This window comes from Oratosquilla oratoria, chromosome 2, assembly GCF_046742065.1.
Source record: "Oratosquilla oratoria isolate Oo_2021 chromosome 2, ASM4674206v1, whole genome shotgun sequence".
NCBI lineage: Eukaryota > Metazoa > Arthropoda > Malacostraca > Stomatopoda > Squillidae > Oratosquilla > Oratosquilla oratoria.
Window position 1 is genome coordinate 78,198,535 of NC_134778.1, and position 14,075 is coordinate 78,212,609.

Consider the following 14,075-nt stretch of genomic DNA (forward strand, 5'->3'; position numbering starts at 1 on the left):
ATCAGTGATATTCATTTCATATTGTCTTTTCCGTTTTTTATTGTTTCTAAATATCTGTATTTTTACATAACCTTGATAGTCATTAGTTGCACCCGAGCACTTGTATTTCTTATAAACCTGTCTCTCCACATGACACCCATCCAACTCAGGTGCCCTACCTGCTCTCATCACCCTACTCACCATTTTGTACTCATCTTTCCTTATTTCTCCTCCATTTTCCTTATCACCGTCAACCCGCCCCCATGCCTCCAACTGCAACTACCGCTCCTTCTCCTTCCTCCCTCACATCCAAACTCCCTAAAATACTCCGCCCACCTTCCTCTTACCACAGTCTCTTCCGTTATAATCTCACCATCTTCGCTCCTCATCCCTTCCTCTCTACTTGATTCACCTCCCCTTCCTCTCTTAATTTCCTTCCAAAACATCTTGTTACTTTCAAAATTTGTACATCCAAAACTCTTCCTACTCTTCTTCCGTTAACCACTATATAGTCCATTAAAGCCCTATCTACCACCCTCTCTCATGTGTACTTATGCTTTACTTTCTTCTAAGACACTGTATTGCTATCAACTCTCTAGACACATCACTATCTCTCCACTACCATTTTTTCTGGAACTCTACACTTCTTGGTCCATCTCCTACCCTAGCACTGAAATCCCCCAATACCATTACATTTCTCCCTAAACCCTCTATGCACTCATTTACATCTGTCCAAAAATCCTCCCTTTCTTCATCCACAATAACCTTGAAACCTCCTTCCACTCCACATGCTTGCCTATCTCTTCACATACTAGTATAGCCTCCCCTTCTCTCCCTTGTCCTCTCTTTACTCCTGACACCCTCCCAAACTCAAACTCTCCCCTCCCTTTCAACTTAACTTTACTCAGTGCCAACACATCCATCTATCTTCACATATTGCCTACCTCTTCCCTATTACTCTCATCTCCACCACACTTGACTAAATAGTTGAAATTGATTTTGCACCCACCGTGATTTCTCTAACCTCAAAAGCTGAATTTTAATAAATGTTCCCACTAATAGTACAACTCAACCCAATATTACCCTAGTGCAAGGTTTTAACTAGTTTACCAGCCTTTCTCTCCTTGTGAACATCACTGTCCTGCATTACTTTATATTTCATATACTGGTATAAATAGTTAAGGGTATCTATAGTTTGATTAATAACCCTGTGTTCTATAGGAATTTGTGGAGAGATGATGTGTTAGGGTATTGTCTCCTAGGATTTGGTGTTGAGCTTCTTGAATGGGTAAACAACAGTGTGTTTTCCAGTTTGGGATGAATTTTTGGAGTGCATTATTGTTTGAAGCGGCCTTGCTGTGGATGTGCTGTGTCTTGCGACACTGCTTCTGACCCAGGGCAGTGGACAAGGTGCAGGGATGACCCGTCATCCAGGAGGTGCTCAGATAAGAGGGAGGGTGGAGGGGTGTGGAGTGTATTCAGGGATGGAATGGGTGGAAATGATTTTATGCCTTTCCCTTTTTGGCTACCTCCCTTGTAAGGGGGAAAAAGCCTTGGTATATGTAAGTATTATTGTTGTTTGATCTAATGATATGTTGTGGATGCTTTTGAGTCATGCTCCCTTGTAGACCAGTGTAGGATTTGCTAGCCATGGTGGTTTTCCTTTGTGCTTGGGTGTTGTTTTTGGGGGAAGGATGATTTGACTGGGTGAGAGGGTTTAGTAAATACTTGTACTAATCCGTCCAAGTTTGGACCTTGTGGAGTAATGAAGAATTCTAGGAAGTTTGCAAAGGATTTAGTGTTAGCATGGTTGCCTCTAGAATAGGATGTACTTTTAATTTTGGGGCTCTGGTAGATATTGGTAATGGGGATTCTTTCTGTTATTTGTAGGTGGATGCTTTGTAGGTACATTTGTTGTAGGGAGTCAACTGGTGTGGTATGGTTGATATACTCGTTACATTTTTTATATTTTCTCCAGGAGAATTAGACCTTTTCTTGGAGTGCAAGGGTTGTAGTGGACTGGAGGTGGGTTTGTACAGCAAGTTCTTGTACTCTTCTTGGGGTGGGTGATGGTATTGTTGGACTGGTGAGAGAAGGGGGTTTGGATGTTTTTGTTCTTCAGATGGGTTGTGTGGGTTGTAGTGACATTGGTGTGGGGGATGTGGGGAATTGTGCATGGGGTTCTTGTACCATATGGGTGTAGTTGTTTGAATAAAACTATGGGGTGGGGGAGGTCCGACAGACTGTATTGTTTCTGATGCGACTTTTGGTTTGATCCTGGATAATACTCGTTTTTGGGCTTGTGTGAAAACTGATGCATTCCTAGTCTCTGACCCAGACAACTTCCTTTTTTACTGATATACTGTAGTTTGAGAATGATGCAAGATTATCCTGATAGCAGTTTATACATTTGGCTGGATATGAACATGGGGTACTATGCACGGGCTGAGCAATGTACACATACACCTTTTATGTTACGACATCATTGCATAGGGTGCCTAGGTATCAAAAGCGTTGGTAGATGAAACATTGACATGGGCATGGATTCTATACTTCATATCTCAAAGAACATAGTCAAGTCTGAGAAAGCAAATAAGATTCTAGGACTGATTGCACGATCTTTTGATTTCACTCATTAACAAGCTATATAAATCGTTAGTTTGTCCACATTTGGAATATGCTGTTTCCGTATGGTCACCGAATCTCATTAAAGACATTGACAGACTGGAAAAAGTACAACGGCGAGCCACAAAACTGATTCCAAATATCAAAAATAAATCATACGAAAATCGACTAAAACATATGAATCTGTTTTCCCTAAAAAAGCGTAGACTCAGAGGTGACTTGATACAGGTCTTTAAGATTTTAAAGGGAATTGACAACGTCAAAAGTGACATAATTTTCACATTGAATGCGAATCAGACAAGAAACAATGGTCCCAAACTGTCCGGAAATAGATTCAATTTGGAAGTAGGTAGAAACAACTTTGCCAACCATGTAGTTAATGAATGGAATAAACTTCTTGCACATGTAGTGCAATGTAGTTCAGTTCGAAGCTTTAAGAATCATTTAGATAAACACCTAAGCAAGATGCTGTAATGTTTATAACTTATTTTATATTATTTGTTTTTGTTTTGTTATCATTTGTCTGTCTGATTTTCACTTATTATTAGTTATATGTCAATTTATTATCATTTACTATTTACCTGTTTGTTTATTATTCAACTATACCTATGCATTTATTTATGTATTTTATTTGTTGTTTACATTATTATATTTTTTATTATTATTTTATTATTATTATGATTTTTTTTTCGCATCCGACCTAGATATGGACCAAAAGGTCTCCTGTCGGCATGCTCCGCCTTTGTAATCCTTTGTAAGGTTCAGGATCTGGTCCCAAGGTGGATCTATAATTCAGGGACACCATAGGGAGGTGGGGAGGCAGCAGTTTGATTTTTCAGCTTACTTCTGAATCAGATTTGAAAATCTTGCCACCCTTTTCTTGGTCAGATGAGAGAGGGCTGCAAGATCCATTAATGGGGTTCAAAACAGGGAAACCTAACCCCCAACAATTACAAAAAAAAAAAATATATATATATATATATATATATATATATATATATATATAAATCTGGAAATCTTTTGCTATCAGTATCCATCTGTATGTCCAACTTGTTGAAAATTCAGTTTTCACTTCTTTAAAAGTAATCTTCACTTTACATTCTTAGGCTCATCAGCCAGGGTGAGATGGTAGAAAGGTTCACGATCGGTATTTTGTCGCTGATAACCAGCACTTCTATACATGAGTGAGATCTGATTGATAACCTCTGCAATACGAGTCAAATTTTCATGGGCAGCATTAAATGCCCGATATTCGATGATTCATCACAATACTCATGTTATAAAATATAAAGTTACAGTTGTATTACTCATTCTCTTTTGCTCCAAATATTAATAACCACAGAAAATCTGATCATGCCAGTTCACATAATATGGGGGTCACTCAGTTACAACTACAAAATGAATATAATCAAGATGCCAATGCCAGCATCTTCATATACCCACTCATGCTTCATAAGGCCTACTTAGGCATCATCATGGACAAGGTTAAGGTATGATAATTAATAAGAAAGGATGAACAGTAGAAATTAGTACATACATACATATACCAAGGCTTTTTCCCCCTTACAAGGGAGGTAGCCAAAAAGGAAAAGGCATAAAATCATTCCCACCCATTCTATCCCTGAATACACTCCACACCCCTCCACCCTCCATCTCAGCACCTCCTGGATGACGGGTCATCTCTGCACCTTGTCCACTGCCCTGGGTCAGAAGCAGTGTTGCAAGACACAGCACATCCACAGCAAGGCCGCTTCATTAAATCGGCGACCCCCCATGCATAAAAGGAGAAGACTTGGAGAAATCCCTTCGGGCTGCATTAAATTTTGCTCACACATACTAACTCACCCCCCATCCCCTGCCCATTCCACCTCATGCATCACATCATCATCCATATACAACCATTCTCCATTCACCTCTGTCTTCTGTCCTCTTCCCTCCTTCCTCAACAGACATTCCTCTCTTCCCCAAAGCCCCCTTCACCCCATCCATCCACCTAATCCTAGGACGTCCCCTCATGTTCACTCCCTCCACATCTGCCTTCCATACCTCTTTTACTAGTCTTTCTTCACTCACTCTTTCCATGTGTCCAAACCATCCTAATATTCTTTCATCAACCCTATCTCCCAGCTCCTTTTCCACCCCTGTTCTCCTCCTCAACTCCTCATTTCTCACTCTATCTACCTAGTAACCCCCATCATACTTCTCAGACACCTCATCTCAAACACATTCAAACTCCTTCTCTCTTCTTCTCTTATGGTTTAGTAAATACTTGTAATAATCTGTCCAAGTTTGGACCTTGTGGAGTAATGAAGAGTTCTAGGAAGCTTGCAAAGGATTTAGTGTTAGCATGGTTGCCTCTAGAATAGGATGTACTTTTAATTTTGGGGCTCTGGTAGATATTGCTGATGGGGATTCTTTCTGTTATTTGTAGGTGGATGCTTTGTAGGTACATTTGGTGTAGGGAGTCTACTGGTGTGGTATGGTTGATATACTCTGTTACATTTTTTATAGTTTCTCCTGGAGAATTAGACCTTTTCTTGGAGTGCAAGGGTTGTAGTGGACAGGTGGGTTTGTACAGCATGTTCTTGTACTCTTCTTGGGGTGGGTGATGGTATTGTTGGACTGGTGAGAGAAGGGGGTTTGGATGTTTTTGTTCTTCAGATGGGTTGTGTGGGTTGTAGTGACATTGGTGTGGGGGATGTGGGGAATTGTGCATGGGGTTCTTGTACCATATGGGTGTAGTTGTTTGAATAAAACTATGGGGTGGGGGAGGTCCGACAGACTGTATTGTTTCTGATGCGACTTTTGGTTTGATCCTGGATAATACTCGTTTTTGGGCTTGTGTGAAAACTGATGCATTCCTAGTCTCTGACCCAGACAACTTCCTTTTTTACTGATATACTGTAGTTTGAGAATGATGCAAGATTATCCTGATAGCAGTTTATACATTTGGCTGGATATGAACATGGGGTACTATGCACGGGCTGAGCAATGTACACATACACCTTTTATGTTACGACATCATTGTATAGGGTGCCTAGGTATCAAAAGCGTTGGTAGATGAAACATTGACATGGGCATGGACTCTATACTTCATATCTCAAAGAACATAGTCAAGTCTGAGAAAGCAAATAAGATTCTAGGACTGATTGCGCGATCTTTTGATTTCAAAAGTCCATCACTCATTAACAAGCTATATAAATCGTTAGTTCGTCCACATTTGGAATATGCTGTTTCCGTATGGTCACCGAATCTCATTAAAGACATTGACAGACTGGAAAAAGTACAACGGCGAGCCACAAAACTGATTCCAAATATCAAAAATAAATCATACGAAAATCGACTAAAACATATGAATCTGTTTCCCTAAAAAAGCGTAGACTCAGAGGTGACTTGATACATGTCTAAGATTTTAAAGGGAATTGTCAACATCAAGAGTGACAAAATTTTCACATTGAATGAGAATCAGACAAGAAACAATGGTCTCAAACTGTCCGGAAATAGATTCAATTTGGAAGTAGGTAGAAACAACTTTGCCAACCATGTAGTTAATGAATGGAATAAATTTCCTGCACATGTAGTGCAATGTAGTTCAGTTCGAAGCTTAAAGAATCATTTAGATAAACACCTAAGCAAGATGCTGTAATGTTTATAATTTCTTTTATATTATTTGTTTTTGTTTTGTTATCATTTGTCTGTCTGATTTTCACTTATTATTAGTTATATGTCAATTTATTATCATTTACTATTTACCTGTTTATTATTTAACTATACCTATGCATTTATTTATGTATTTTATTTGTTGTTTACATTATTATAGTTTTTTTATTTATTATTTTATTATTATTATGATTTTTTTTTCTTCGCATCCGACCTAGATATGGACCAAAAGGTCTCCTGTCGGCATCCTCCGCCTTTGTAATCCTTTGTAAGGTTCAGGATCTGGTCCCAAGGTGGATCTATAATTCAGGGACACCATAGGGAGGTGGGGAGGCAGCAGTTTGATTTTTCAGCTTACTTCTGAATCAGATTTGAAAATCTTTTCATCCTTTTCTTGGTCTGATGAGAGAGGGCTGCAAGATCCATTAATGGGGTTCGAAACAGGGAAACCTAACCCCCAACAATTACAACAACAACAACAACAACAAATATATATATATATATATATATATATATATATATGTATAAATCTGGAAATCTTTTGCTATCAGTATCCATCTGTATGTCCAGCTTGTTGAAAATTCAGTTTTCACTTTCTTAAAAGTAATCTTCACTTTACATTCTTAGGCTCATCAGCCAGGGTGAGATGGTAGAAAGGTTCATGATCGGTATTTTGTCGCTGATAACCAGCACTTCTATACATGAGTGAGATCTGATGGATAACCTCTGCAATACGAGTCAAATTCTCATGGGCAGCATTAACTGCCCGATATTTGATGATTCATCACAATACTCATGTTATAAAATATAAAGTTACAGTTGTATTACTCATTCTCTTTTGCTCCAAATATTAATAACCACAGAAAATCTGATCATGCCAGTTCACATAATATGGGGGTCACTCAGTTACAACTACAAAATGAATATAATCAAGATGCCAATGCCAGCATCCTCATATACCCACTCATGCTTCATAAGGCCTAATTAGGCATCATCATGGACAAGGTTAAGTATGATAATTAATAAGAAAGGATGAACAGTAGAAATTAGTACATACATACATATACCAAGGCTTTTTCCCCCTTACAAGGGAGGTAGCCAAAAAGGAAAAGGCATAAAATCATTCCCACCCATTCCATCCCTGAATACACTCCACACCCCTCCACCCTCCCTCTCATCTTAGCACCTCCTGGATGACGGGTCATTCCTGCACCTTGTCCACTGCCCTGGGTCAGAAGCAGTGTTGCAAGACACAGCACATCCACAGCAAGGCCGCTTCATTAAATCAGCGACCCCCCATGCATAAAAGGAGAAGACTTGGAGAAATCCCTTCGGGCTGCATTAAATTTTGCTCACACATACTACCTCACCCCCCATCCCCTGCCCATTCCACCTCATGCATCACATCATCATCCATATACAACCATTCTCCATTCACCTCTGTCTTCTGTCCTCTTCCCTCCTTCCTCAACAGACATTCCTCTCTTCCCCAAAGCCCCCTTCACCCCATCCATCCACCTAATCCTAGGACGTCCCCTCATGTTCACTCCCTCCACATCTGCCTTCCATACCTCTTTTACTAGTCTTTCTTCACTCACTCTTTCCATGTGTCCAAACCATCCTAATATTCTTTCATCAACCCTATCTCCCAGCTCCTTTTCCACCCCTGTTCTCCTCCTCAACTCCTCATTTCTCACTCTATCTACCTAGTAACCCCCATCATACTTCTCAGACACCTCATCTCAAACACATTCAAACTCCTTCTCTCTTCTTCTCTTATGGTTTAGTAAATACTTGTAATAATCTGTCCAAGTTTGGACCTTGTGGAGTAATGAAGAGTTCTAGGAAGCTTGCAAAGGATTTAGTGATAGCATGGTTGCCTCTAGACTAGGATGTACTTTTAATTTTGGGGCTCTGGTAGATATTGCTGATGGGGATTCTTTCTGTTATTTGTAGGTGGATGCTTTGTAGGTACATTTGGTGTAGGGAGTCTACTGGTGTGGTATGGTTGATATACTCGTTACATTTTTTATAGTTTCTCCAGGAGAATTAGACCTTTTCTTGGAGTGCAAGGGTTGTAGTGGACTGGAGGTGGGTTTGTACAGCAAGTTCTTGTACTCTTCTTGGGGTGGGTGATGGTATTGTTGGACTGGTGAGAGAAGGGGGTTTGGATGTTTTTGTTCTTCAGATGGGTTGTGTGGGTTGTAGTGACATTGGTGTGGGGGATGTGGGGAATTGTGCATGGGGTTCTTGTACCATATGGGTGTAGTTGTTTGAATAAAACTATGGGGTGGGGGAGGTCCGACAGACTGTATTGTTTCTGATGCGACTTTTGGTTTGATCCTGGATAATACTCGTTTTTGGGCTTGTGTGAAAACTGATGCATTCCTAGTCTCTGACCCAGACAACTTCCTTTTTTACTGATATACTGTAGTTTGAGAATGATGCAAGATTATCCTGATAGCAGTTTATACATTTGGCTGGATATGAACATGGGGTACTATGCACGGGCTGAGCAATGTACACATACACCTTTTATGTTACGACATCATTGTATAGGGTGCCTAGGTATCAAAAGCGTTGGTAGATGAAACATTGACATGGGCATGGACTCTATACTTCATATCTCAAAGAACATAGTCAAGTCTGAGAAAGCAAATAAGATTCTAGGACTGATTGCGCGATCTTTTGATTTCAAAAGTCCATCACTCATTAACAAGCTATATAAATCGTTAGTTCGTCCACATTTGGAATATGCTGTTTCCGTATGGTCACCGAATCTCATTAAAGACATTGACAGACTGGAAAAAGTACAACAGCGAGCCACAAAACTGATTCCAAATATCAAAAATAAATCATACTAAAATCGACTAAAACATATGAATCTGTTTCCCTAAAAAAGCGTAGACTCAGAGGTGACTTGATACATGTCTAAGATTTTAAAGGGAATTGACAACATCAAGAGTGACAAAATTTTCACATTGAATGAGAATCAGACAAGAAACAATGGTCTCAAACTGTCCGGAAATAGATTCAATTTGGAAGTAGGTAGAAACAACTTTGCCAACCATGTAGTTAATGAATGGAATAAACTTCCTGCACATGTAGTGCAATGTAGTTCAGTTCGAAGCTTTAAGAATCATTTAGATAAACACCTAAGCAAGATGCTGTAATGTTTATAATTTCTTTTATATTATTTGTTTTTGTTTTGTTATCATTTGTCTGTCTGATTTTCACTTATTATTAGTTATATGTCAATTTATTATCATTTACTATTTACCTGTTTATTATTTAACTATACCTATGCATTTATTTATGTATTTTATTTGTTGTTTACATTATTATAGTTTTTTTATTTATTATTTTATTATTATTATGATTTTTTTTCTTCGCATCCGACCTAGATATGGACCAAAAGGTCTCCTGTCGGCATGCTCCGCCTTTGTAATCCTTTGTAAGGTTCAGGATCTGGTCCCAAGGTGGATCTATAATTCAGGGACACCATAGGGAGGTGGGGAGGCAGCAGTTTGATTTTTCAGCTTACTTCTGAATCAGATTTGAAAATCTTTTCATCCTTTTCTTGGTCTGATGAGAGAGGGCTGCAAGATCCATTAATGGGGTTCGAAACAGTGAAACCTAACCCCCAACAATTACAACAACAACAACAAATATATATATATATATATATAAATCTGGAAATCTTTTGCTATCAGTATCCATCTGTATGTCCAGCTTGTTGAAAATTCAGTTTTCACTTTCTTAAAAGTAATCTTCACTTTACATTCTAAGGCTCATCAGCCAGGGTGAGATGGTAGAAAGGTTCATGATCGGTATTTTGTCGCTGATAACCAGCACTTCTATACATGAGTGAGATCTGATGGATAACCTCTGCAATACGAGTCAAATTCTCATGGGCAGCATTAACTGCCCGATATTCGATGATTCATCACAATACTCATGTTATAAAATATAAAGTTACAGTTGTATTACTCATTCTCTTTTGCTCCAAATATTAATAACCACAGAAAATCTGATCATGCCAGTTCACATAATATGGGGGTCACTCAGTTACAACTACAAAATGAATATAATCAAGATGCCAATGCCAGCATCCTCATATACCCACTCATGCTTCATAAGGCCTACTTAGGCATCATCATGGACAAGGTTAATTATAATTAATTAGAAAGGATGAACAGTAGAAATTAGTACATACATACACATACCAAGGCTTTTTCCCCCTTACAAGGGAGGTAGCCAAAAAGGAAAAGGCATAAAATCATTCCCACCCATTCCATCCCTGAATACACTCCACACCCCTCCACCCTCCCTCTAATATTAGCACCTCCTGGATGACGGGTCATCCCTGCACCTTGTCCACTGCCCTGGGTCAGAAGCAGTGTTGCAAGACACAGCACATCCACAGCAAGGCTGCTTCATTAAATCAGCGACCCCCCATGCATAAAAGGAGAAGACGGGGAGAAATCCCTTCGGGCTGCGTTAAATTTTGCTCACACATACTACCTCACCCCCCATCCCCTGCCCATTCCACCTCATGCATCACATCATCATCCATATACAACCATTCTCCATTCACCTCTGTCTTCTGTCCTCTTCCGTCCTTCCTTAACAGACATTCCTCTCTTCCACAAAGCCCCCTTCACCCCATCCATCCACCTCATCCTAGGACGTCCCCTCATGTTCACTCCCTCCACATCTGCCTTCCATACCTCTTTTACTAGTCTTTCTTCACTCACTCTTTCCATGTGTCCAAAACATCCTAATACTCTCTCATCAACCCTATCTCCCAGCTCCCTTTCCACCCCCGTTCTTCTCCTCACCTCCTCATTTCTCACACTATCTAGCCTAGTAACCCCCATCATATTTCTCAGACACCTCATCTCAAACACATTCAAACTAATTCTCTCTTCTTCTCTTATGTTCCATGTTTCTGCCCCATACAGTGCTGTTGGCACAATCACTCCTTCATACAGTCTCCTCTTAGCATCCATTCCCAAATGTCTATTCCTCATTACACTCTTCAATCCACCAAGGCATTTACTTGCTTCTCTCAATCTACATTCTACCTCCACCTTTTCCTGCCACATTTGCACCCAAGTATCTAAAACTTTGAAATTATTTTCAAGAAATCCATCATATCCGGAGATGTCCCAAGAGAATGGAAGCTAGCTAACGTTACTCCCATATTCAAAAAAGGTGACAAAAAGAAACCAAATAACTATAGGCCTATAAGTTTGACTTCAATCGTAGGAAAAATATTGGAAACTATCATCAGAGATGCTATCGAACATCATTTAGAAAGTACATACATACATATACCAAGGTTTTTTCCCCCTTTCAAGGGAGGTAGCCAAAAAGGGAACGGCATAAATACACTCCCACCCATTTCATCCCTAAATACACTCCACACCCCTCCCACCCTCCCTCTCATCTGAGCACCTCCTGGATGACGGGTCATCCCTGCACCTTGCCCACCGCCCTGGGTCAGAAGCAGTGTCGCAAGACACAGCACATCCACACCAAGGCCACTTCATTTAATCGGCAACCCCCCCTCTCCGTCCCCCCTTGCATATAAGGAGAGGACGGGGAGAAATCCCTTCGGGCTGCGTCAAAATTTACTCACACATACTACCTCACCCCCCACCCCCCCTGCCCATTCCTCCTCATGCAATCACATCATCATCCATATACAACCATTCTCCACTCACCTCTGTCTTCCGTCCTCAACAGACATTCCCCTCTTCCCCAAAGCCCCCTTCACCCCATCCATCCACCTCATCCTAGGACGTCCCTTCATGTTCACTCCCTCCACATCTGCCTTCCATACCTCTTTTACTAGTCTTTCTTCACTCATTCTTTCCATGTGTCCAAACCATCCTAATATTCTTTCATCAACCCTATCTCCCAGCTCCTTTTTCACCCCTGTTCTCCTCCTCATTTCTCACTCTATCCAGCCTAGTAACCCCCACCATACTTCTCAGACACCTCATCTCAAACACATTCAAACTAATTCTCTCTTCTTCTCTTTATGTTCCACGTTTCTACCCCATAGAGTGCTGTTGGCACAATCACTCCTTCATACAGTCTCCTCTTCGCATCCATTCCTAAATGTCTATTCCTCATTACACTCTTTAATCCACCCAGGCATTTACTCGCTTCTCTCAATCTACATTCTACCTCCACCTTCACTCCACCTTTTCCTGCTACACTTGCACCCAAGTATCTAAAACTATCCACTTCCTCCAGTCGCTCTCCCTTAATGTTCACTTCCAGTGTACTGCCACTTTCACCCCTTGTACATCTCATCACCTTACTTTTACCCACATTTATCTTTAGCTTTCTTCTATCACATACTCTCCCAAACTCTGCCACCAGCTTCCTCAATCCCTCCTCCAACCCTGCCACAAGCGCAGTGTCGTCTGCAAACAACAGCTGGCTCACCTCCCACTTTTCTCCATTTTCTTTAACCATCTCCAATCCCTGACCCACTACCCTAGCATTCACCTCTCGCACCACCCCATCCATGTATAAGTTGAACAGCCAGGGCGACATAACGCATCCTTGACGAAGTCCCACCTTTACTTCAAACCACTCACTCTCTCCATTTCTAATCCTGACACAAGCTCTACTACTCTCATAAAAACTCTTGACAGCTCCCAAAAGCTTTCCTCCTATCCCATAAATCTGCATAACCTCCCACAGTGCCTTTCTGTCTACCCTATCATTTAGAAAGTAACCGTTTGATAAATGATAGCCAGCATGGTTTCAGACGGAAACGTTCTTGCGTGACTAACTTACTCAAATTCTACAACACAGTTATCTCGAATTAGGACAAAAGAAACAATATAGATTTATTATATCTAGACTTTGCAAAAGCTTTTGATACTGTCCCACATGAAAGACTACTTACTAAATTAGCTTTGCATGGAATAAGTGGTAGCCTATTAGGTTGGACTAGTAATTGGTTGAATGGTCGAAAACAGAGTTGTTTTAAATGGAAAAACTTCAGGATGGAAAAGTGTTGCAAGTGGAGTTCCTCAGGGTTCCGTTCTTGGGCCACTTCTATTCATAGTATATATAAATGATATAGACCATGGACTAAAATCTACTGTTTCCAAATTTGCTGATGATACAAAACTGTGCGGAGTGGCAAATGATCACTCAAACCAATTAGATATTCAAGAAGATTTAGATAAATTACAGCAATGGTCTGAAGAGTGGCTAATGAAATTTAACACAAGTAAATGCAAGGTAATGCACATAGGTAAAAATAACAGCAAGTACGATTACAAGCTATTTGGAAATTCGTTAACAAAAGTGGATAGTGAAAAAGATCTCGGCGTAATAATCAGTAACGACCTCAAATCATCCAAGCAGTGTATTTCAGCCTCTGAGAAAGCAAATAAGATTCTAGGACTGATTGCGCAATCTTTTGATTTCAAAAGTCCATCACTCATTAACAAGCTATATAAATCGTTAGTTCGTCCACATTTGGAATATGCTGTTTCCGTATGGTCACCGAATCTCATTAAAGACATTGACAGACTGGAAAAAGTACAACGGCGAGCCACAAAACTGATTCCAAATATCAAAAATAAATCATACGAAAATCGACTAAAACATATGAATCCGTTTTCCCTAAAAAAGCGTAGACTCAGAGGTGACTTGATACAGGTCTTTAAAATTTTAAAGGGAATTGACATCAAAAGTGACCAAATTTTTACATTGAATAAGAATCAGACAAGAAACAATGGTCTCAAACTGTCCGGAAATAGATTCAATTTGGAAGT

General features: G+C 40.0%; 1 long non-coding RNA gene across 1 annotated transcript; it reads right to left on the reverse strand.

Annotated features, from left to right (window-relative positions):
• Positions 1-8,716: 8,716 nt before the first annotated feature.
• LOC143040423 (uncharacterized) lies at positions 8,717-11,685 on the reverse strand. Its single transcript, XR_012967715.1, has 2 exons — positions 11,159-11,685; positions 8,717-11,105 (listed from the first exon to the last, which is right to left on the reverse strand). It is a non-coding gene; the product is annotated as an uncharacterized LOC143040423 (long non-coding RNA).
• Positions 11,686-14,075: the final 2,390 nt, after the last annotated feature.